The 25,637-nt window shown below is 40.8% G+C and overlaps 1 protein-coding gene across 2 annotated transcripts in view; it reads left to right on the top strand.

Moving 5' to 3' along the window:
• Positions 1-6,714: 6,714 nt before the first annotated feature.
• The window catches only part of mybl2a (v-myb avian myeloblastosis viral oncogene homolog-like 2a), a 143,890-nt gene continuing 124,967 nt past the window's right edge, over positions 6,715-25,637 (top strand). For both annotated transcript variants that reach the window (XM_034171713.1, XM_034171712.1), the window contains exons 1-2: positions 6,715-6,850; positions 8,657-8,817. The gene's annotated coding sequence lies outside the window, so the exon portion shown is untranslated. The remainder of the gene's footprint in view (positions 6,851-8,656; positions 8,818-25,637) is intronic.

Genomic DNA, 25,637 nt, shown 5'->3' with positions numbered 1-25,637 from the left:
AGGCTGTGAAGGATTACATCAAAACTACATCACAGATTCTCACCAAATTTACACCACAGATAGATAACAGGGCATGGAAGACCACTGAATTTGGGAGGTGATACGGATCCAGATTCTGGATCAATATTTCACTTTATATAGGCTGTGAAGGATTACATCAAAACTACATCACAGATTCTCACCAAATTTACACCACAGATAGATAACAGGGCATGGAAGACAGCAATGAATTTTGTTCATGATCCAGATCTGGATTCTGGATTAAGATTTCACTTTATATAGGCCGTGAAGGATTACATCAAAACTACATCACAGATTCTCACCAAATTTACACCACAGATGGATATTAGGGTAATGAAGACTCCACTGAATTTTGTTCATGATACAGATCTGGATTCTGGATCAAGATTTCACTTGATATAGGCTTTGTAGGATTACCTCAAAACTACTGCACAGATTCTCACCAAATTTGCACCACAGATAGATATTAGGGAATGAAAGACTCCACTGAATTTTATTGGTGATCCGGATAAGGATTCTGTATCAAGATTTCACTTTATATGGGCTTTGAAGAATTACGTAAAACGACTTCACAGATTCTCACCAAATTTGCACCACAGATAGATATTAGGGCATGAAATACTCCACTGAATTTTGGAGGTGATCCAGATCCAGATTCTGGATCAAGATTTCACTTTATATGGGCTTTGAAGAATTACATCAAAACTGTGTTACAGATTCTCACCAAATTTGCACCACATCCACACACCACAAATCCGGATAAGGATTCTGGATCAAGATTTCACTTTACATGGGCTTTGAAGAATTAAGTAAACTACATTTTTCTGGTTCTAACACAAACGCATGTCTCATATCAAGTAAGGGTCAGTTTTTTATCAGTATTATAAAGTGGTGACTTATTAATCCAATATTAATAAATGCAGCTGAGATGAAAACGTGACTATTGACTGTTGATTTCCTGCAGACTTGCTCCACCTCGTGGTCAGAATGAATAACAGCACATGGTTAGGATGAATGACGGACTCTTCATGACACACTCAGCTGCGTGATATTAGTGTGTGTGTGTGTGTGTGTGTGTGTGTGTGTGTGTGTGTGTGTGTGTGTGTGTGTGTGTGTGTGTGTGTGTGTGTGTGTGTGTGTTTTCACGGATTATCACCAAATTTACACCACAGATAGATAACAGGGCATGGAAGACCACTGAATGGGAGGTGATCCGGATCCAGATTCTGGATCAATATTTCACTTTATAGGTTGTGTGTTATGTGGGCCGCTGAAGAGGAGGTACTGCTGGCCCACCACCACCAGAGGGCGCCCTGCTTGGAGTGCGGGCTCCAAGCACGAGAGGGCGCCAGACCCAGAAGAAGTGACAGCTGTCACTCATCCTCAGCACCAGCTGTCACTCGTTCATCATCATCATCATCCCCATAAAGGCCGGACTGCAACTCCACCTCCTCGCAGAGAAATCGACTACCGAAGAGGTAACTTTCTCTGCTGACTCAAATCGTTGAGTAATAATCTGAATCTTCTTTTGCAGCCGTTATCCTGTGGTGTTCGTCCTTATCTGTGGGATTGGCGTTTGGTGTGACAGCGACGGCTTCGCCTCACACCCCAAACCAGATAAGTGGTTTAAACAGGAGCTGCACGAGTGTGTGATTGGAGGTGGAGGTGCTCCCTCCTAACTGAGTGCAGACTGTGGATTACTGAGTGTGCGGACTCACACTCATCCATCCTGTCTTTGTTTTCTACCAGAAGTACCAGGGTCGACAGCCGAAGACAGAGGCCACCTGGGGACTTGGGACTTGGCAGCTCCGGTGTTCTTCAGGCCGTTGGTGGTGGAATCCGTGTGGGACGCGGCTTCTCTCTCTTCGGGGGTCTTCTATCTTCGAGCCTGCCCACACGTCACCTGGTGTTAATTGACTTTACAAATTTCGTGTATTTAGTTGTGTATTGTCACAACATTAAATTGTTACTTTTTGGCTTATTCATTGTCCGTTCATTTGCGCCCCCTGTTGTGGGTCCGTGCTACGACACCTTCCCAACACTGAAGGATTACATCAAAACTACATCACAGATTCTCACCAAATTTGCACCATAGATGGATATTAGGGTATGGAAGACAGCAATGAATTTTGTTCATGATACAGATCTGGATTCTGGATTAAGATTCTGGATTCTGGATTAAGGCCTATATATTAAGAAGATAAGGATTCTGGATCAAGATTTCACTTTATATGGGCTTTGAAGAATTACATCAAAACTGTGTTACAGATTCTCACCAAATTTGCACCATAGATAGATATTAGGACATGGAAGACTCCACTGAATTTTGGAGGTGATCCGGATAAGGATTCTGGATCAAGATTTCATTTCATATGGGCTTTGAAGAATTATGTAAAACGACTTCACAGATTCTGACCAAATTTACACCACAGATAGATATTAGGACATGGAAGACTCCACTGAATTTTGGAGGTGATCCGGATAAGGATTCTGGATCAAGATTTCACTTTATATGGGCTTTGAAGAATTACATCAAAACTGTGTTACAGATTCTCACCAAATTTGCACCATAGATAGATATTAGGGCATGGAAGACTCCACTGAATTTTGGAGGTGATCCGGATCCAGATTCTGGATCAAGATTTCACTTTATCTGGGCTTTGAAGAATTACGTAAAATGACTTCACAGATTCTCACCAAATTTACACCACAGATAGATATTATGGCATGGAAGACTCCACTGAATTTTGGAGGTGATCCGGATCCAGATTCTGATCAAGATTTCACTTTATATGGGCTTTGAAGAATTACGTAAAGTACATTTTTCTGTTTCTAACACAAACGCATGTCTCATATCAAGTAAGGGTCAGTTTTTATCAGTATTATAAAGTGGTGACTTATTAATCCAATATTAATAAATGCAGATGAGATGAAAAAGTGACTATTGACTGTTGATTTCCTGCAGACTTGCTCCACCACGTGGTCAGAATGAATAACAGCACATGGTCAGGATGAATGACGGACTCTTCATGACACATTCAGCTGCGTGATATTAGTGTGTGTGTGTGTGTGTGTGTGTGTGTGTGTGTGTGTGTGTGTGTGTGTGTGTGTGTGTGTGTGTTTTCACGGATTATCACCAAATTTACACCACAGATAGATAACAGGGCATGGAAGACCACTGAATTTGGGAGGTGATCCAGATCCAGATTCTGGATCAATATTTCACTTTATAGGCTGTGAAGGATTACATCAAAACTACATCACAGATTCTCACCAAATTTGCACCACAGATAGATATTAGGGCATGGAAGACTCCACTGAATTTTGGAGGTGATCCGGATACAGATTCTGGATCAAGATTTCACTTTATATGGGCTTTGAAGAATTACATCAAAACTGTGTTACAGATTCTCACCAAATTTGCACCATGGATAGATATTAGGACATGGAAGACTCCACTGAATTTTGGAGGTGATCCGGATCCAGATTCTGGATCAAGATTTCACTTCATATGGGCTTTGAAGAATTATGTAAAACGACTTCACAGATTCTGACCAAATTTACACCACAGATAGACATTAGGACATGGAAGACTCCACTGAATTTTGGAGGTGATCCGGATAAGGATTCTGGATCAAGATTTCACTTTATATGGGCTTTGAAGAATTACGCAAAACGACTTCACAGATTCTCACCAAATTTGCACCACAGATAGATATTAGGGCATGGAAAACTCCACTGAATTTTGGAGGTGATCCGGATAAGGATTCTGGATCAAGATTTCACTTTATATGGGCTTTGAAGAATTACATCAAAACTGTGTTACAGATTCTCACCAAATTTGCACCATAGATAGATATTAGGACATGGAAGACTCCACTGAATTTTGGAGGTGATCCGGATAAGGATTCTGGATCAAGATTTCACTTTATATGGGCTTTGAAGAATTACGTAAAACGACTTCACAGATTCTCACCAAATTTGCACCACAGATAGATATTAGGGCATGGAAAACTCCACTGAATTTTGGAGGTGATCCGGATAAGGATTCTGGATCAAGATTTCACTTTATATGGGCTTTGAAGAATTACATCAAAACTGTGTTACAGATTCTCACCAAATTTGCACCATAGATAGATATTAGGACATGGAAGACTCCACTGAATTTTGGAGGTGATCCGGATAAGGATTCTGGATCAAGATTTCACTTTATATGGGCTTTGAAGAATTACGTAAAACGACTTCACAGATTCTCACCAAATTTGCACCACAGATAGATATTAGGGCATGGAAAACTCCACTGAATTTTGGAGGTGATCCGGATAAGGATTCTGGATCAAGATTTCACTTTATATGGGCTTTGAAGAATTACATCAAAACTGTGTTACAGATTCTCACCAAATTTGCACCATAGATAGATATTAGGGCATGGAAGACTCCACTGAATTTTGGAGGTGATCCGGATCCAGATTCTGGATCAAGATTTCACTTTATCTGGGCTTTGAAGAATTACGTAAAATGACTTCACAGATTCTCACCAAATTTACACCACAGATAGATATTATGGCATGGAAGACTCCACTGAATTTTGGAGGTGATCCGGATCCAGATTCTGATCAAGATTTCACTTTATATGGGCTTTGAAGAATTACGTAAACTACATTTTTCTGTTTCTAACACAAACGCATGTCTCATATCAAGTAAGGGTCAGTTTTTATCAGTATTATAAAGTGGTGACTTATTAATCCAATATTAATAAATGCAGCTGAGATGAAAAAGTGACTATTGACTGCTGATTTCCTGCAGACTTGCTCCACCACGTGGTCAGAATGAATAACAGCACATGGTCAGGATGAATGACGGACTCTTCATGACACATTCTGCGTGATATTAGTGTGTGTGTGTGTGTGTGTGTGTGTGTGTGTGTGTGTGTGTGTGTGTGTGTGTGTGTGTGTGTGTGTGTGTGTGTGTGTGTTTTCACGGATTATCACCAAATTTACACCACAGATAGATAACAGGGCATGGAAGACCACTGAATTTGGGAGGTGATCCAGATCCAGATTCTGGATCAATATTTCACTTTATAGACTGTGAAGGATTACATCAAAACTACATCACAGATTCTCACCAAATTTGCACCACAGATAGATATTAGGGCATGGAAGACTCCACTGAATTTTGGAGGTGATCCGGATCTAGATTCTGGATCAAGATTTCACTTTATCTGGGCTTTGAAGAATTATGTAAAATTACTTCACAGATTCTCACCAAATTTGCACCACAGATAGATATTAGGGCATGGAAGACTCCACTGAATTTTGGAGGTGATCCGGATACAGATTCTGGATCAAGATTTTACTTTATAAAGGCTTTGAAGGATTACGTTTAAACTACTTCACAGATTCTGACCAAATTTACACCACAGATAGATATTAGGGCATGGAAGACACCACTGAATTTTGGAGGTGATCCGGATACAGATTCTGGATCAAGATTTTACTTTATAAAGGCTTTGAAGGATTACGTTTAAACTACTTCACAGATTCTCACCAAATTTGCACCACAGATAGATATTAGGGTATGGAAGACTTCACTGAATTTTGGAGGTGATCCGGATCCGGATTTGGATTATGATTTCACTTTATATAGGCCGTGAAGGATTACATCAAAACTACATCACAGATTCTCACCAAATTTGTACCACAGATGGATATTAGAGTATGGAAGACTCCATTGAATTTTGTTCATGATCCACATCTGGATTCTGGATAAAGATATCACTTGATATAGGCTTTGTAGGATTACCTCAAAAATACTGCACAGATTCTCACCAAATTTGCACCACAGATAGATATTAGGGAATGAAAGACTCCATTGAATTTTGTTGGTGATCTGGATAAGGATTCTGGATCAAGATTTCACTTTATATGGGCTTTGAAGAATTACATCAAAACTGTGTCACAGATTCTCACCAAATTTGCACCACAGATAGATATTAGGGCATGGAAGACTCCAATGAATTTTGGTGATTGGGATCTGGACTGGCAAATGTCAGAAATCTCTGATTGCTCTTGTTCATTCATTCATTCATTAGTAGGCTTCTCTGGGCCTGAATAGGTGGTGGCCAAGCAATTATAGCGCTTGTTTCCAGAGCAAAACATTTTAGGTTCAAGACTGCTCATTTCTCCGTGTATGTGGAGATGTGTCACTGAATGTGGTAGCAGCAAGCCATGCAGCTCATCCCACACTTCCCTATCCTTGACCAAGCCCCCTAACTAGTCTTGGAGGATCGATGTGTTTCCAAGCCAGCTGGGAAGTATGTCCTCCTGGGTCTTTCAAGAGTCTTATTTCTCCCAATTGGATGTGCCTGGAAGACGACCAGGACACATCCTCACCTCCCTTTTATTAAGACTTCTATTAATAATGAACTTTGATAACGTTTTTGAGCAGATGAAAATCAGAACCCACAGCTTCAATGAATGCTGCATTTAAAAATAAAATTTTACCACAAAAAGTAGAGAAAATGAGTTTTCTATAGAAAGTGTGAAATTTGCTCACGTTTTCGCATATTAACAGAAATCTCTCAAATTCTAAGTCACTGAATGTGACGGGAGACAGAACGATGTGTAACACCGACTGTAAGTCAAAGAAGTGACGCGGCCGTGAACGTCTCATCTTTTCGGCGTTGTTTGTCGAAGTTGCTCAGAGTCGCCGGTGGGGGCGCTATACGATGCATAAACATTCTCCTAACGTTTGTCTGGAGAGTGCGTTCACGAGGGCTGTTAGCCGAGTTAGCTAAACTAACACCAACTTAAAGCCAAGTTGAAATGTAAGTTATTTTGTTTAAAGCGTGTTTTCGGTCATGTAATCGTAACCATTTTGGCGCGAGAGCCGCGGTGTCGCATTGTTTCTTTATTTAAACGCGTTACAATTATGTCGAGCTAAGTTGTGGTTTGCAGCAGCTAATGTTAGCATGAGTGAGGGCATTTAGCTCAGACAGCATGTTCGCTGGGGGGCAGGCAAAGGCTTTCTGTGCATGGCCAAAAATGTTTTAAAGTTGAATTTTGATATTATCATCATGTTCTGTCATGTGACTGTTGTCTTACCTGTGTTTGCTCTTTACAACACAGGTGATCTGTGGTGACTTTTTGAGTTTTTTCAATTTGCTCTAAGTGAAGAAACTTAAAAAAGCTATATCGGTTATGAAAAGTACTCATTTGTATTTGTATTTTTTTTGTTTTAGGTCACACTGATGTTCATTTTTATAACATCTGCATTTTAGGGTAAAACTTTGAATCACGAGTTTTTAGTTAACCATCAGTTTTGGAACTAGGACTGGTATTTTCATTCTTGCTTAATCTCATATTCTTGCAGTTTAGGCTAATGTGTTAAATTTCGGCATTCAGGAGAGAAGCTCTAGTGCACACTGAATTAAAAAAGAAAAACTCGACACTCATTTAGCCCCCCCCTTCTCCTCCCCCCAATCAAATAATAAGCGAAGTGCGCATCGCATCTGCGCATGCGTGGGTCAAACGGGGGCAAAAATCCCAGCTACCACACTCACACTGCTCCCATTGAATTTCGTATACAGTAGCATTAGCGGACTGTAAAAGTTAAGGCTTTTACAGGGATTGTTTCAAAGGCTTTAAGCCTTAAGCGACGTATACAATAATGACAGGGGTGCATTGTGCTGTTTTCAAATGCTTGAACGGAATTTATAGGCTTGAAAATTGGCTGAAAACACATGATTGCAAACCTCCACCATCGTGAAGGCAGCAACAGCCTGTTTGAAGGACTCCAGAGGATTTATACCTTTCTAGTCTGTAGTGATTGGCTGAGTGTGCAATCACTATACATGGGCCCCAAGCCCATGGTGAATTTGATTGATATTGTTTCTTCCATTTGTGGCATGGGGGTGGTGGCGTAATGGTTTTCACATTGGACTGGGATGCCGGTGATCTGGTGTTGCACTCAGAACGGTCCCCCCCTTATGATCAGTCCCCCTGCCTTCACTGCATATGCCTCATTTCAGGGGGTCAGCAGCAATTCGCTATTATCGCCTTGTTTACCGTACTCCAGTCATCATGTCTCAGCGACAGAGTCTGAAGCATTTGTACAACAATTATTCCCACATAAATTCAACATTATTTCATAATAAAAGATGGGGTAACTAATCAGAGTGTGACACCAGCGCGTCTGAGACTGGCTCTGAGTCAGTCTCGATCAAAGGGAATAATGTTATTATTAACCATTGATGGTTAATATTTTTCCCTTTGATTTAAGTTTATGATTGTAATGTCAGTTTTAAGCAGAAACGAGGTGATAATCTGTTAATCGCTGCTAAAGCTTTGACATGACGCATGCGCAGTGAAAGCAGGGGGGCCGATCAGACTGCGACACCGGGTTCGCAGATGTGCAGACTAGTGTAGAGGATCACTCAGACTAGGGCAGTGCTGAGACCCTGACGCTGGATTTGCTTCCTAATCCCGTCTATTCTCCCAAATGGTACTTTGACCAGTTGTGCTGGGGAGGAGGAGAGACATGTGCCATGGGCCCTTCTGGAAATGACATAAGTGCTTTTGTTGGCTACCCGCATTAAATAAGATCCTTCTCTTCTTCTTTCATTGATGTGCAGAAGACATCAGCAACAATGAAAAGTGGATCACAACAAGAAAAACTGCAAAACGTTTCTGCCACACTGCTGATGTAAGATGGGCTCTTTGTGGGGAGACGCCTCATCAATTGGCACAGGGGACTGGTGCAGCTGTCACAGTGTCAGAGTCATAAACTTAAGAGGTTTGTTGGGTCATGCCCTTTTCACTATTATTTATTTTTTATTGTATTTATGCTTTTCCTGGTGATGTACATAGACGTCCAGATGGAGTATGTTGCTGACCTTAGTCATTTTTTGGTTTTGGAAACACATAAACTTAAAGGTGTACGGCCACTGGGCTTTTTAAGATTTAAGTCATAAAATAATTTTCTTTGGCACGACTGTAATAGATCACGTAGCGACTTTCCCTGATTTGTGGGAGGGGTGTTGGGAAGCACATGGTGACAGGCAGTCAGAGTAGAGAAAGGCACAGTGATGTCAACTGGCTGCTTGCTCAAACAAAATAAACCAAGATGGCGGAAAACGCTCCCTCTAGGTATATCTTTTTGGGTATGACAATGGTTCAACAACAAATGATGCCAAACTATCCACTGTGCCTAACTGGTGGAAATCCACAAGGAATGTTGATTAGCCTGACATTGATTCAAAAGAAAAAATGCAGATATGCACAAGGGCTAATTCAAAACAACAGGTAACTTAGCTCAGAAACTGAAATGAGTGGCTGTTTAATAAAAAAAAAACAAACAAAAAGACCTCAACAGCACTACAGCTTTGGCACATTTATTCTGACTTCAGTTCAGTTTATACTACTCTGTAGTCTGTGGGCTCCACTGTACCTCATTCAGACTGTCTGAACTCTGTCGCTCCTTAATGATAGGTGGTAGTTACTAGTGATAGTGGGTGAAAGCATGGTAAACGCCCCCTCCACTTTCTTAGGCAATAGACAATGTGCACTGATGTCACTGGTTTTGTGTACACAGCTACATTGAACGGCAAGCTCTGTGTACACCACAGCATGGCCGATGCTGGATTGTCGTGGACGACCAAGCTAATTTGTACGATAATAGCAAAAGTGCTCAATCCTGAAGAAGAGGTATTTAGAGAAAATGCAGAGAATCTACGTGGAGCCCTATAATATTTCCCTTGAAAAATTCACCAATTTTATTGATTTTGAGTGGAAGCCAGCCGTGCGATATCCAGATGTTTTCAACTACTTTATCAACACTCCATCACCCTACACAGGAGAAGCCCTGAAGGCATACAAAAGTTTGGATGCCTACAGTTTCTTCGCAGCTGGATGGGTGCAGAATGTGGTCATCAGTCGGGTTACTGATGACCTCTCGTTAATAAAAGCCAGGGTAACTTCAATAAAACTCATCTAAACCATCATTGTATAAACCAGATATTTGCACTCACCCGACAAAAACAAAAGCCTGAATGCTTTTGTATGGTTTTCCATGTAATAAACACCGTTTATAATGGCTTTTGTACAATGGATTTTCACTCACATCAGACAAAACGTCCTGTCTGACTGCATTGCATTTCCATTAAAAACCCTTAGTATATACCGACAAAGCAGTCTGGACGCATCCATTAACAGGTATGAAATTAAAGTTCAGCACTGACACTTGCCGATTCCAGGAAAGTGGGTACCGTATTTCCGTGATTACAAGCCCAGCTGTTTATTTTTTTCAAACTGTGCTCAGACACGGGACCCGCAGTCTGACGTGCACCTGCTAATTTGGACACAGCAATAGGCTGTGATTTGTCACTTTTACGTTTTCATTCCTTCGTCTTCCGTCATATTTTGAAAGTTTTTGCAGTGCGCACACCGACTGCATTTCAATCAAGGATCAAATACGTTTGGCAGAAAAGCCTGCAAATATGACAAACTTCACAAAACAAAGTTGGAATAAGACGCTCAAATGACCCACAATTCATGGAGGAACTTGTACAACTTAACATTGATTTGGAGGTTGGTGATTGTAGAATGAAGAGCCCATTGAGGGACAAATTAATCCAGAAAAAGCATAATCCAAAACTATAGCATAAAGACTAGGGATGTGAATCGTACAAAAACTCACGATTCAATTCGATTCTGATTCTTGGGGTGACGATTCAATTCAGAATCGATCTTCGATTCAAAGAGCTCTGAGAAATAGTTATATTACTTAAAAAATGTTTATGTTTAAGAAAATGCAGCTTTACAAGGTTAATCAAGTGATTCTCTGTGAAGTTATTTGCCTCTCTTCATTGGCTTCCTGTTAATTCTAGAATAGAATTTAAAATTCTTCTTCTTGCTTATAAGGTTTTGAATAATCAGGTCCCATCTTATCTTAGGGACCTCATAGTACCCTATCACCCCAATAGAGCGCTTCCCTCTCAGATTGCAGGCTTAGTTGTAGTTCCTAGGGTTTGTATGACTAGAATGGGAGCAGAGCCTTCAGCTTTCAGGCTCCTCTCCTGTGGAACCAGCTCCCAATTCAGATCAGGGAGACAGACACCCTCTCTACTTTTAAGATTAGGCTTAAAACTTTCCTTTTTGCTAAAGCTTATAGTTAGGGCTGGATCAGGTGACCCTGAACCATCCCTTAGTTATGCTGCTATAGACTTAGACTGCTGGGGGGTTCCCATGATGCACTGAGTGTTTCTTTCTCTTTTTGCTGTGTATGCACCACTCTGCATTTAATCATTAGTGATTGATCTCTGCTCCCCTCCACAGCATGTCTTTTTCCTGGTTCTCTCCCTCAGCCCCAACCAGTCCCAGCAGAAGACTGCCCCTCCCTGAGCCTGGTTCTGCTGGAGGTTTCTTCCTGTTAAAAGGGAGTTTTTCCGTCCCACTGTCGCCAAGTGCTTGCTCACAGGGGGTCGTTTTGACCGTTGGGGTTTTTACGTAATTATTGTATGGCCTTGCCTTACAATATAAAGCGCCTTGGGGCAACTGTTTGTTGTGATTTGGCGCTATATAAATAAAATTGATTGATTGATTGATTGAAGTTGCTTATCTGCTTTGCTCGTTCGGAGTTGGCTGGCAGTTTAGCGAAGCGCTGGTCAGTAGTCGGCAGATACCGCTGCTCCCCTCTTTTAGCTCCGGGTGATGGCGTAGCATGTGGGCTTGCAGATTTGAAGTGTTTTTGAAGTACTTGACTTTCATTTTGCAGATTTTGCACACTGCATAAGTCATGTCAAGCTCCTTCTTACGCAGCAAATAATAAAATCCAAAACGCGCCCAAACATTTGCCTTCAGCAAAGATGGTGCTGGCTGAATTAGCTCTTTGTCTGCCATGCTAAGCTACAGCCACTGAACTCTGCAGCTCAAAAGTGTTTTAAGCACGCCGGACCACCCACACCCCTCGTGGGGACGCTGTAGTATGGAAGCCGCTGCTTAAATAAGAATCGCAATTCAGACGTGAATCGATTTTTTTCAGACACCCCTAATAAAGACGCAGCGGTGAACTTTGAAACTGTCACGCATGGCACGGAGTTGCAGAAGCATAAATCAGGCTTTAAGATTTTAAGGTACCACTCCGCAGCGGACTTCGGAGAAAAGAGTGACTCGACCAAATGTAATCTTTTTAATGCACATCATGATCGCCGCTTATTTCAATCAATCAATCAATCAACTTTTTTCTTGTATAGCGCCAAATCACAACAAACAGTTGCCCCAAGGCGCTCCACATTGCAAGGCAAGGCCATACAATAATTATGAAACACAGTCTACGTCTAAAGCAACATAACCAAGGGATGGTCCAGGGTCACCCGATCCAGCCCTAACTATAAGCCTTAGCGAAAAGGAAAGTTTTAAGCCTAATCTTAAAAGTAGAGAGGGTATCTGTCTCCCTGATCTGAATTGGGAGCTGGTTCCACAGGAGAGGAGCCTGAAAGCTGAAGGCTCTGCCTCCCATTCTACTCTTACAAACCCTAGGAACTACAAGTAAGCCCGCAGTCTGAGAGCGAAGCGCTCTAATGGGGTAATATGGTACTACGAGGTCCCTAAGATAAGATGGGACCTGATTATTCAAAACCTTATAAGTAAGAAGAAGAATTTTAAATTCTATTCTAGCATTAACAGGAAGCCAATGAAGGGAGGCCAACACGGGTGAGATATGCTCTCTCCTGCTAGTCCCCGTCAGTACTCTAGCTGCAGCATTCTGAACCAACTGAAGGCTTTTTAGGGAACTTTTAGGACAACCTGATAATAATGAATTACAATAGTCCAGCCTAGAGGAAACAAATGCATGAATTAGTTTTTCAGCATCACTCTGAGACAAGACCTTTCTGATTTTAGAGATATTGCGTAAATGCAAAAAGGCAGTCCTACATATTTGTTTAATATGCGCTTTGAATGACATATCCTGATCAAAAATAACTCCAAGATTTCTCACAGTATTACTAGAGATCAGGGAAATGCCATCCAGAGTAACGATCTGGTTAGACACCATGCTTCTAAGATTTGTGGGGCCAAGTACAATAACTTCAGTTTTATCTGAGTTTAAAAGCAGGAAATTAGAGGTCATCCATGTCTTTATGTCTGTAAGACAATCCTGCAGTTTAGCTAATTGGTGCGTATCCTCTGGCTTCATGGATAGATAAAGCTGGGTATCATCTGCGTAACAATGAAAATTTAAGCAATACCGTCTAATAATACTGCCCAAGGGAAGCATGTATAAAGTGAATAAAATTGGTCCTAGCACAGAACCTTGTGGAACTCCATAATTAACTTTAGTCTGTGAAGAAGATTCCCCATTTACATGAACAAACTGTAATCTATTAGACAAATATGATTCAAACCACCGCAGCGCAATGCCTTTAATACCTATGACATGCTCTAATCTCTGTAATAAAATTTTATGGTCAACAGTATCAAAAGCAGCACTGAGGTCCAACAGAACAAGCACAGAGATAAGTCCACTGTCCGAAGCCATAAGAAGATCATTTGTAACCTTCACTAATGCTGTTTCTGTACTATGATGAATTCTAAAACCTGACTGAAACTCTTCAAATAGACCATTCCTCTGCAGGTGATCAGTTAGCTGTTTTACAACGACCCTCTCAAGAATCTTTGAGAGAAAAGGAAGGTTGGAGATTGGCCTATAATTAGCTAAGATAGCTGGGTCAAGTGATGGCTTTTTAAGTAATGGTTTAATTACTGCCACCTTAAAGGCCTGTGGTACATAACCAACTAACAAAGATAGATTGATCATATTTAAGATTGAAGCATTAAATAATGGTAGGACTTCCTTGAGCAGCCTGGCAGGAATGGGGTCTAATAAGCATGTTGATGGTTTGGATGAAGTAACTAATGAAAATAACTCAGACAGAACAATCGGAGAGAAAGAGTCTAACCAAATACCGGCATCACTGAAAGCAGCCAAAGATAACGATACATCTTTGGGATGGTTATGAGTAATTTTTTCTCTAATAGTCAAAATTTTGTTAGCAAAGAAAGTCATGAAGTCATTACTAGTTAAAGTTAATGGAATACTCAGCTCAATAGAGCTCTGACTCTTTGTCAGCCTGGCTACAGTGCTGAAAAGAAACCTGGGGTTGTTCTTATTTTCTTCAATTAGTGATGAGTAGAAAGATGTCCTAGCTTCACGAAGGGCTTTCTTATAGAGCAACAAACTCTTTTTCCAGGCTAAGTGAAGATCTTCTAAATTAGTGAGACGCCATTTCCTCTCCAACTTACGGGTTATCTGCTTTAAGCTACGAGTTTGTGAGTTATACCACGGAGTCAGACACTTCTGATTTAAAGCTCTCTTTTTCAGAGGAGCTACAGCATCCAAAGTTGTCTTCAATGAGGATGTAAAACTATTGACAAGATACTCTAACTCCCTTACAGAGTTTAGGTAGCTACTCTGCTCTGTGTTTATTTAAGGCAGGTGTTTAATTTTTTATAATTTGTGCAAACAGTCATGAATAAAGTGAAAGAGCACACCTGCTAAACATAAGATTCAGTCATTTGCCATTCATGCAATGTGGATGTTCCCCTCCAGTATGGCCAGGGGCGTAGCACCAAATTCTGGGCCCTAGGTACTAGCCATATTGAAGCCAAGTAGTAGTATGAATGTTTTGTTTTATCAGATTATTTTTGTCCGTTTCTCTTAAACTGTATTGTGGCATTATTAGTTATTATTACTATTATTGTTGTTTCTACTATTATTATTATTCTTCTTTGTCTTTCGGCTGTTCCCGTTAGGGGTCGCCACAGCAGATCAATCGTTTCCATCTCACCCTGTCCTCTCTATCTTCCTCTGTCACACCAACCACCTGCATGTCCTCTCTCAGCACATCCATGAACTTCCTCTTTGGTCTCCCTCTTCTCCTCCTGCCTGGTGGCTCCATCCTCAGCATCCTTCTCCCTATATACCCTGGGTCCCTCTGCACATGTCCAAACCATCTCAATCTCACCTCTCTGACTTTGTCTCCAAACCGTCCCACCTGAGCTGTCCCTCTGATATGTTCATTCCTAATCTTGTCCATTCTTGTCACTCCCAAAGAGAATCTCAACATCTTCAGCTGTGCCACCTCCAGCTCTGCCTCCTGTCTTTTTGTTAGTGCCACTGTCTCTAAACCATACAACATAGCTGGTCTCACTACTGTTTTGTAAATTTTCCCCTTCACTCTTGCTGATATTCTTCCGTCACAAATCACTCCTGTCACCTTTCTCCACCCACTCCACCCTGCCTGCACTCTCTTCTTCACCTCTCTACCACACTCTCCATTGCTTTGAACAGTTGACCCCAAATATTTAAACTCATCTACTTTCACCACTTCTACTCCTTGTAACTGCACTATTCCACTGGGCTCCCTCTCATTCACACACATGTACTCAGTCTTGCTTCTACTGACTTTCATTCCCCTTCTCTCCAAAGCATATCTCCACTTCTCCAGACTAGACTCAACTTGCTCTCTACTCTCACTACAGATCACAATGTCATCTGCAAACATCATAGTCCATGGGGACTCCTGTCTGATCTCATCTGTCAACCTGTCCATCACCACTGCAAACAAGAAAGGACTCAGAGCTGATCCTTGGTGTAATCCCACCTCCACCTTGAATGAGTCTTGTCATTCCGACTGCGCATCTCACCGCTGTCACACTATTCTTGTACATGTCCTGCACTACCCTAACATACTTCTCTGCCACTCCAGACTTCCTCATACAATACCACAGCTCTTCTCTTGGCACCCTGTCATATGCTTTTTCTAAGTCCACAAACACACAATGTAACTCTTTCTGTCCTTCTCTGTACTTTTCCAACAGTATTCTCAGAGCAAACATTGCATCTGTAGTGCTCTTTCTCGGCATGAAGCCATATTGCTGCTCACAGATCTTCACCTGTTTTCTAAGCCTAGCTTCTACTACTCTTTCCCATAACTTCATGCTGTGGCTGATCAGCTTTATGCCTCTGTAGTTACTGCAGCTCTGCACATCACCCTTGTTCTTGAAAATAGGAACCAGCACACTTCGTCTCCACTCCTCAGGCATCCTCTCACTTTCCAAGATTTTATTAAACAATCTGGTTAGAAACTCTACTGCCATCTCTCCTAGCGATTTCCATGCCTCCATTGGAATGTCATCTGGACCAACTGCCTTTCCACTCTTCATCCTCTTCATAGCAGCCCTCACTTCTTCCTTGCTAATCTCTTTTACTTCCTGATTTACTCTCACCACATCATCCAGCCTTTTCTCTTGCTCATTTTCTTTATTCATCAACTCTTCAAAATATTCCCTCCACCTTCTCAGCACACACTCCTCACTTGTCAGCACATTACCATGTGCATCTTTTACCACCCTAACCTGCTGCACATCCTTTCCAGCTCTGTCCCTTTGTCTGGTCAATCGGTACAAGTCCTTTTCTCCTTCCTTACTATTCAACTTCTTGTACAGCTCGCAATATGCCTTTTCCTTTGCTTTTGCCACTTCTCTTCTCGCCTTACGCCGCATCTCCTTGTACTCTTGTCTACTTTCTTCATCTCTCCGACTATCCCAAAACTTTTTCGCCAACCTCTTTCTCCTTATGCTTTCCTGGACCTCTTCATTCCACCAAGTCTCCTTGTCTTCCTTCCACTGTCCAGATGTCATACCCAGTACTGCCCTAGCTGTCTCCCTCACCACATCTGCAGTACTTTTCCAGTTGTCCAAAATTGCTTCCCCTCCAACTAGTGCTTCTCTCACCTGCTTGCTAAATTTCACACAACAGTCTTCCTCCTTCAGCTTCCACCATCTATTATTATTGATATATAAATAAAAATAAATGAATAAAATATTACAATTTGTAATACATTTGACTCTTTTACGACAACAAACGCCAAGCCATGAATTATTATACAGAAAACAAATGTGCTGACACCTGCAACAGCTTAATGCTAACTTTAAAATTGAAAACGCCATAGACAAGCTAACGCGTTAGCATCGGTCCCGTTTTTAAGTTATAAAATACATCTCTCAACTGTTTCAGAAGACCATAACAGGTCAGATTAACATAAAAAGGTAAATGTTACTCACAGACATATGCTCTTTGGGGTTTTAGTGGGGAAAAATTAAGATTAAGCAAAATAAAACCCTGAATCATTACCATAAACCATTACTTAAAAAGCCATCACTTGACCCAGCTATCTTAGCTAATTATAGGCCAATCTCCAACCTTCCTTTTCTCTCAAAAATTCTTGAAAGGGTAGTTGTAAAACAGCTAACTGATCATCTGCAGAGGAATGGTCTATTTGAAGAGTTTCAGTCAGGTTTTAGAATTCATCATAGTACAGAAACAGCATTAATGAAGGTTACAAATTATCTTCTTATGGCCTCGGACAGTGGACTCATCTCTGTGCTTGTTCTGTTAGACCTCAGTGCTGCTTTTGATACTGTTGACCATAAAATTTTATTACAGAGATTAGAGCATGCCATAGGTATTAAAGGCACTGCGCTGTGGTGGCTTGAATCATATTTATCTAATAGATTACAATTTGTTCATGTAAATGGGGAATCTTCTTCACAGACTAAGGTTAATTATGGAGTTCCACAAGGTTCTGTGCTAGGACCAATTTTATTCACTTTATACATGCTTCCCTTAGGCACTATTATTAGACGGCATTGCTTAAATTTTCATTGTTACGCAGATGATACCCAGCTTTATCTATCCATGAAGCCAGAGGACACACACCAGTTAGCTAAACTGCAGGATTGTCTTACAAACAAAGACATGGATGACCTCTAATTTCCTGCTTTTAAACTCAGATAAAACTGAAGTTATTGTACTTGGCCCCACAAATCTTAGAAACATGGTGTCTAACCAGATCCTTACTCTGGATGGCATTACCCTGACCTCCAGTAATACTGTGAGAAATCTTGGAGTCATTTTTGATCAGGATATGTCCTTCAATGCGCATATTAAGCAAATATGTAGGACTGTTTTTTTGCATTTGCGCAATATCTCTAAAATTAGAAAGGTCTTGTCTCAGAGTGATGCTGAAAAACTAATTCATTTTTGATCAGGATATGTCATTCAATGCGCATATTAAACAAATATGTTATTATCAGGTTGTCCTAAAAGTTCCCTGAAAAGCCTTCAGTTAATTCAAAATGCTGCAGCTAGAGTACTGACAGGGACTAGAAGGAGAGAGCATATCTCACCCATATTGGCCTCTCTTCATTGGCTTCCTGTTAATTCTAGAATAGAATTTAAAATTCTTCTTCTTACTTATAAGGTTTTGAATAATCAGGTCCCATCTTATCTTAGGGACCTCATAGTACCATATCACCCCAATAGAGCGCTTCGCTCTCAGACTGCAGGCTTACTTGTAGTTCCTAGGGTTTGTAAGAGTAGAATGGGAGGCAGAGCCTTCAGCTTTCAGGCTCCTCTCCTGTGGAACCAGCTCCCAATTCAGATCAGGGAGACAGACACCCTCTCTACTTTTAAGATTAGGCTATAGACTTAGACTGCTGGGGGGTTCCCATGATGCACTGAGTGTTTCTTTCTCCTTTTGCTCTGTATGCACCACTCTGCATTTAATCATTAGTGATTGATCTCTGCTCCCCTCCACAGCATGTCTTTTTCCTGGTTCTCTCCCTCAGCCCCAACCAGTCCCAGCAGAAGACTGCCCCTCCCTGAGCCTGGTTCTGCTGGAGGTTTCTTCCTGTTAAAAGGGAGTTTTTCCTTCCCACTGTCGCCAAGTGCTTGCTCACAGGGGGTCGTTTTGACCGTTGGGGTTTTTACGTAATTATTGTATGGCCTTGCCTTACAATATAAAGCGCCTTGGGGCAACTGTTTGTTGTGATTTGGCGCTATATAAATAAAATTGATTGATTGAATGAATCAACAAAGCACCATCTGCGAATCACTGCTTCGATTGGTTCAAGGTTCAAAGCAAAGCTGCGCTGCAGAAACGGTTGATTTATATGGAAGAAACAAAACATTTGCGGTAAAACAGTTATTTAACAACTAATTGATGACTAAATTAGTTGACACCTATTTTAATAATCGAATAAATCAATTAGTTGTTTCAGCACTACTAAACACCTCCTCTTTCTGTGAAATCCCGTTTGGCGGGGGTGGGGGGTGGGGGGGTGTCGCCTGTGCGCCTGGACTAAACCATTGTACAACTGTGCAGGGGTGGGAAGGGCCCTCAGAGATCTTTCAATATTATTGTTAGAGCAGAATTATGTTTTGCAACATTTATACATTCATTCTAATTCTTTTACAACATGAATTGTATGGACATTAATAACATGCAACACAAAAATGTATTTAATGCCAGTTTTTTGTGCCCCCCCCCCCCCCCCCCCCCCCACAATGCTCTGGGCCCAGGGTACATAGTACCCTTTACCCCCCCAGTCCGACTCCCCTGAGTATGGCTGCGTAAGCCATACTTGAAGAGGAATAGCATCTTCTGAGTGAGACATGGTGAACAAGATGCTTCAGTGACTTGGAAATATCAGTTATATACATCAAATACCAATGTATTTTTTTTTGTTTGCATATTAAACAGAAATGTCATACTGTTACTAACTCTGCTTTTGTAACTAATAAACATAAGTATGATCTAAATATCTCAAAATATGTGAGGGGTACTATATTTTTGACAAAACAGATGCTTGAATATCAGTCAGAAGGCCATTTACACATTTGTGTTGACCTAATGGACAGACATATACATTTAGGCTTGCACTCCTGTGTATTATTTACAAAATAACTCTAGTTTTTACATTTTTCAACTGTATAAGTACATTAACAGAAGGAGAAAGTATTTGCTAAACTTCAGTTGTTTTTTTTTCCCCATAAAAGCCATAAAAATGATCCAAAAACAGTTGTTGATGTAATGAACAGTCATTTGAACAGGTATCTTAGAACTGGCATTTTGGCAAATAATTTATAAATTAATTGCTTTTTCCTATTGATTTGATTAAACAACCATGAGACCTTTACTTGAGTAGCAAAATAAGTTAAATTAGCACATAAATGATTATTTGCCAGGCCTTTGGACCAAGTGCTGTTGAAAACTAAGAAAAAGAGTAACGGCAAAGCACATGCTTCCAGCCAAAATGGCTGCTGCCACAGTGCATGCTGGGACGTCGAGCAGTGGTCACTGCTGAAGGGCTGAGGACACAGTAAATAACTGCTGCCATCTGAAGATTCTTCTCATAGGAATCAAACACGATATGCACAAACAAAAAAAGGGCCACTGGTAACTGAAACTTTCATATATTATGCAACATGAGTAGTATATCATGTTAGGTTAATCACTTGGGATTATTTTTTAGCTGAAAAGAAACATTGAGGTCCTAAATTTATTTTCACCATATAAAAATCTAATTGCGGTGTTCACCGTGCTTTCACCCCTATGTGACGTTGGGCTGCTGGCCCTGCAGGCAAACGTGATGTAATCCACCTCTAGTTCTGGTTACTAATTGGATCTAATTGTTTCTACACATTATTCACAGGTGTGATGTGCCTTTTTTTCAGTATTTTTATGTGCTCTGAAATTTGTGAGGAATTATTCTGAATATTTTATTTAACAGCTTGTTTGTTGTTGTTGTTGTTCATTCGGCTGCTCCCGTATTGTTCGGGGTCGCCACAGCGGATACAGCCAGATCCACATCGGTATTTGGCACAATTTTACACCGGATGCCCTTCCTGATGCAACTCCAGTTTTACCTGGAGAAACACACACAGCTGCTGCTGTTCCGAAGAGGTCTCCCATCCAAGTACTAACCAGATCCTGCACTGCTTAGCTTCTGAGATCTGACTGAATCAGGCTGACACAGAGCAGACCGGCGCATTTGACTGCTTGTTTGTCTGCTTGTAATAAAGTGACTTTAATCTGCACAAAAGTGACTCATGATTGACATTTTCAAATGGCTTTGAGAGGGCTTAAGAAGCGGACTTAACCACTTCTGAAAAGAAAAAACATCATTTTCCTGATAAAACACCCTCAAAAACAACGGCCACTCTGAGCAACTGATGACGGAATCATTAAGCAAAAAGGCTATTGATATCAGTGGATCAAATCATTTCTTAACAATTCTCAAAAAGAACCAGTTCTCCATACCCATTCCTTGCACCCTCCCTGAAGAACTCTGGTGGGGGACGCCTCACAGTGCTATAAATGGTAAAAATGGACTGCATTTATATAGCGCTTTTCCATCTGCATCAGGCGCTCAAAGCGCTTTACAAATAATGCCTCACATTCACCCCGATGTCAGGGTGCTGCCATACAAGGTGCTCACTACACACTGGGAGCAGTAGGGGATTAAAGACCCAAGGGCCCTTAGTGATTTTCCAGTCAGGCTGGGATTTGAACTGAGGATCTTCTGGTCTCAAGCCCAACGCCTTAACCACTAGACCATCCCCTCTCCTGCATATACATACGAATATATACGAATTTATGTCACTCATAACAATACAGAAGAAATGTGCACAAACAATACAACTCAGTCAGTGCACCAGAATTTCAAAACAGAACCAAACGAGCAACAGTGCACAAACCCAAGCACAACAACAAAATGGTAAACCTAATTCTTCAAGCTATAGCGGGTAATTATATTATTTTTGTAAAGCCTTTTAAATCCAACTAAGGTACCAAGTAATTTAATATTGTCAGGACAATTATTCCAAATATTAACCCCTTTAACAGAAACACAATGACTTTTAACAGTAGTTTGGATCTTTAGTTTCTCAAATAATAATGTCCCTCTGAAGTTGTAGCTGGAGTGGTTCATTTTGAACATATCCTGGACATGTTGAGGCAGACGTTTATATTTGACTTTATACATAATTTGTATTGTGATGTAATCAACCAAGTCCAATTTTAAAAATTGTAAACAAGGAAATAAGGGATTAATTGGCTCATGATATGACTTATTACTGATAATTCTTACAGCTTCTTTTGCAACAGAAATATTGGGTTAGTATTAGTTCTATACTCAACAAAAATATAAACGCAACACTTTTGGTTTTGCTCCCATTTTGTATGAGATGAACTCAAAGATCTAAAACTTTTTCCACATACACAATATCACCATTTCCCTCAAATATTGTTCACAAACCAGTCTAAATCTGTGATAGTGAGCACTTCTCCTTTGCTGAGATAATCCATCCCACCTCACAGGTGTGCCATACCAAGATGCTGATTAGACACCATGATTAGTGCACAGGTGTGCCTTAGACTGTCCACAATAAAAGGCCACTCTGAAAGGTGCAGTTTTGTTTCATGGGGGGGGATACCAGTCAGTATCTGGTGTGACCACCATTTGCCTCATGCAGTGCAACACATCTCCTTTGCATCATCCGTGAAGAGAACACCTCTCCAATGTGCCAAACACCAGCGAATGTGAGCATTTGCCCACTCAAGTCGGTTACAATGACGAACTGGAGTCAGGTCGAGACCCCGATGAGGACGACGAGCATGCAGATGAGCTTCCCTGAGATGGTTTCTGACAGTTTGTGCAGAAATTCTTTGGTTATGCAAACCGATTGTTTCAGCAGCTGTCCGAGTGGCTGGTCTCAGACGATCTTGGAGGTGAATATGCTGGATGTGGAGGTCCTGGGCTGGTGTGGTTACACGTGGTCTGCGGTTGTGAGGCTGGTTGGATGTACTGCCAAATTCTCTGAAACGCCTTTGGAGACGGCTTATGGTAGAGACATGAACATTCAATACAAGAGCAACAGCTCTGGTTGACATTCCTGCTGTCAGCATGCCAATTGCATGCTCCCTCAAATCTTGCGACATCTGTGGCATTGTGCTGTGTGATAAAACTGCACCTTTCAGAGTGGCCTTTTATTGTGGGCAGTCTAAGGCACACCTGTGCACTAATCATGGTGTCTAATCAGCATCTTGATATGGCACACCTGTGAGGTGGGATGGATTATCTCAGCAAAGGAGAAGTGCTCACTATCACAGATTTAGACTGGTTTGTGAACAATATTTGAGGGAAATGGTGATATTGTGTATGTGGAAAAAGTTTTAGATCTTTGAGTTCATCTCATACAAAATGGGAGCAAAACCAAAAGTGTTGCGTTTATATTTTTGTTGAGTATACATGTGTTTCCCCAAACCTCAACACAATATGTCATATATGGAACAAGTGATGTATGTTACAAAATGGCCAAAGAATGTTGGGAGAGGAAGTTTTGTGTTTTATGCAGAATTGCAGTGACTTTAGACATTTTAGATTTAACATAATTATGTGCTTTCTGTCTTAATTTGTCCTCAATATAAACACCAAGAAATTTTTTATGTTACAATTTCAATATCATGTAATAATACATTTCTGCTTAAGTTTCTGGGCTTATTACCAAATATGATACACTTAGTTTTACCAAAATGAGTGATAATTTGTTTGAATCAGACCGTTTAAACTTCTGTAATTTATTCTCCATCATGTCAAGGAGCTTTCCCAAATGCTCCCCACTGCATAACAGTTGTATCATCAGCAAATAAAATACAACTTGTGGACTTGGAAACCAAATGCATATCATTAATGTGCAAAAGAAACAGCAATGGCCCAAGGACTGAACCCTGGGGCATCCCACATGTAATCTTCAAGAACTCAGAATTTGACCCAACAATTTGGACACACTGTTAACTATTGTGGTACTACCCTCTTTATTCAATCATGTGCCAGTCCCCTGATACCATACTTCTGTAATTTGTCCAATAGCAAAGCATGATAATATCAAATGCTTTCTGTAAATAAAAAAAAAATCCCTACAGTATAATGCCTATTCTCAATTGCATTGGAAATTTGTTCAACGAAATCCATTACAGCCAATGAAGTAGTACAATTTTTTTCTAAAACCGTATTGCTGCTCACTAAGGATATGATGTTTAGCTAAGAAATCATTTACCCTCATTACAAATACCTTTTCCACAATTTCAGAAAATTGTGGTAAAGGCCCAGTCCCACTGGTGTTTAGGATGATTTGCATATGATTTGCGCACAGAATTGGTTCATATTTGCTAAACATCTGCAGTATCCGTGAAACATGCTTGTATGAGTCGGCTGACGACCACACACATCTGCAATTATCCGCAAAGGCATCAATCAATCAATCAATCAATTTTTTTATATAGCGCCAAATCACAACAAACAGTTGCCCCAAGGCGCTTTATATTGTAAGGCAAGGCCATACAATAATTATGTAAAACCCCAACGGTCAAAAACGACCCCCTGTGAGCAAGCACTTGGCTACAGTGGGAAGGAAAAACTCCCTTTTAACAGGAAGAAACCTCCAGCAGAACCAGGCTCAGGGAGGGGCAGTCTTCTGCTGGGACTGGTTGGGGCTGAGGGAGAGAACCAGGAAAAAGACATGCTGTGGAGGGGAGCAGAGATCGATCACTAATGATTAAATGCAGAGTGGTGCATACAGAGCAAAAAGAGAAAGAAACAGTGCATCATGGGAACCCCCCAGCAGTCTACGTCTATAGCAGCATAACTAAGGGATGGTTCAGGGTCACCTGATCCAGCCCTAACTATAAGCTTTAGCAAAAAGGAAAGTTTTAAGCCTAATCTTAAAAGTAGAGAGGGTGTCTGTCTCCCTGATCTGAATTGGGAGCTGGTTCCACAGGAGAGGAGCCTGAAAGCTGAAGGCTCTGCCTCCCATTCTACTCTTACAAACCCTAGGAACTACAAGTAAGCCTGCAGTCTGAGAGCGAAGCGCTCTATTGGGGTGATATGGTACTACGAGGTCCCTAAGATAAGATGGGACCTGATTATTCAAAACCTTATAAGTAAGAAGAAGAATTTTAAATTCTATTCTAGAATTAACAGGAAGCCAATGAAGAGAGGCCAATATGGGTGAGATATGCTCTCTCCTTCTAGTCCCCGTCAGTACTCTAGCTGCAGCATTTTGAATTAACTGAAGGCTTTTTAGGGAACTTTTAGGACAACCTGATAATAATGAATTACAATAGTCCAGCCTAGAGGAAATAAATGCATGAATTAGTTTTTCAGCATCACTCTGAGACAAGACCTTTCTGATTTTAGAGATATTGCGTAAATGCAAAAAAGCAGTCCTACATATTTGTTTAATATGCGCTTTGAATGACATATCCTGATCAAAAATGACTCCAAGATTTCTCACAGTATTACTAGAGGTCAGGGTAATGCCATCCAGAGTAAGGATCTGGTTAGACACCATGTTTCTAAGATTTGTGGGGCCAAGTACAATAACTTCAGTTTTATCTGAGTTTAAAAGCAGGAAATTAGAGGTCATCCATGTCTTTATGTCTGTAAGACAATCCTGCAGTTTAGCTAATTGGTGTGTGTCCTCTGGCTTCATGGATAGATAAAGCTGGGTATCATCTGCGTAACAATGAAAATTTAAGCAATACCGTCTAATAATACTGCCTAAGGGAAGCATATATAAAGTGAATAAAATTGGTCCTAGCACAGAACCTTGTGGAACTCAATAATTAACTTTAGTCTGTGAAGAAGATTCCCCATTTACATGAACAAATTGTAATCTATTAGACAAATATGATTCAAACCACCGCAGCG

The sequence above is a fragment of the Thalassophryne amazonica genome, chromosome 6 (assembly GCF_902500255.1).
Source record: "Thalassophryne amazonica chromosome 6, fThaAma1.1, whole genome shotgun sequence".
Taxonomy (NCBI): domain Eukaryota; kingdom Metazoa; phylum Chordata; class Actinopteri; order Batrachoidiformes; family Batrachoididae; genus Thalassophryne; species Thalassophryne amazonica.
Note: the sequence above shows the minus strand (reverse complement) of the source record. Positions and strands in the feature narration are given on the sequence as shown.